General features: G+C 60.5%; 1 long non-coding RNA gene across 1 annotated transcript; it reads left to right on the top strand.

Moving 5' to 3' along the window:
* The first annotated feature begins 52 nt into the window (after positions 1 to 52).
* On the top strand, positions 53 to 825 carry LOC108524733 (uncharacterized). The gene is made up of 3 exons (XR_001884114.1): positions 53 to 380; positions 531 to 631; positions 714 to 825. It is a non-coding gene; the product is annotated as an uncharacterized LOC108524733 (long non-coding RNA).
* Positions 826 to 908: the final 83 nt, after the last annotated feature.

The following is a 908-nucleotide window of genomic DNA, read 5'->3' as shown; positions in this document are numbered from 1 at the left end:
TGGTCCCTCCAAGACCCCTTTATGCTCTTACTTTCCCTGCCTTCTGATTTCTCTGCACCCTCACCCCTTCCGAGAGCCAGTGGTCAGACACCATTTCCCCTGTGAGCAACAGGTGCACTCTCTGAGGCCCCAAGGGAAGGGGCTGCGCTCCACCTTTCTGCCCCATTTGTTCTGTGTATGCCCCTACAAGAATGCTCACCTCTTGCCCTCAGGTGGCATTTTTCAAGTCCGCTGGAGCCAGTGCCCAGGAGGAGCAGGCACGGTTATGAGAGCGGGTGAAAGAGCAGAGGGTGTGCTGCCAGCGCCTGGCTCACCCGGTGGCCTCGGCCCAGAAGGAGCCAGAGGCAGCGGTCCCAGCCCCAGGGACTGGGGGCGAGTCTGTGAGTGGGGAGACCCACCGGGCCCTGCAGGAAGTCATGGAGAAGCTGGCCCATGCCAGGACTCACCTCCAGCTTCTCCATGACTTACTTGAAAATGCCACCTGAGGGCAGGTTCGCTGCCGAGATGTGACCCCATTATTTTGGCTCCAGAGTGGCCTTATGGATATCCTGGAGGAGAAGGCGGACCTGAGTGAGCTGGTGAAGAAACAGGAACTGCGATTCATCCAGTACTGGGGGGAGAGATGCCATCAGTGAGTGGGAGGCCAGGGCACGGCAGGGGGAGCTGCAGGGCCTTCGGAGGGGCCCCAGCGTCTGAGCCCTGTCCTCCCGCAGGAATGTTCGTCAGCTTATAATAGAGGCAGGGGGCAGTGCCAAAGATGCGGCAATGGGAGGAGGACATCATCAGGCTGGTCCAGCACAGGGAGGAGATGAAGGTAGGGTGTGCAACATCTCTGCGGGGGTGGGGGTGGGCGTGAGATTGGGCACTGGCAGCAGCGTGACAGCTGAGCACCCCTCCCTCCAGGTGAA

Source organism: Rhinopithecus bieti, unplaced genomic scaffold, assembly GCF_001698545.2.
Source record: "Rhinopithecus bieti isolate Rb0 unplaced genomic scaffold, ASM169854v2 repeat_20191, whole genome shotgun sequence".
NCBI lineage: Eukaryota > Metazoa > Chordata > Mammalia > Primates > Cercopithecidae > Rhinopithecus > Rhinopithecus bieti.
The sequence above is the reverse complement of the archived record's forward strand: the minus strand, read 5'-3'. Positions and strand labels throughout refer to the sequence as shown.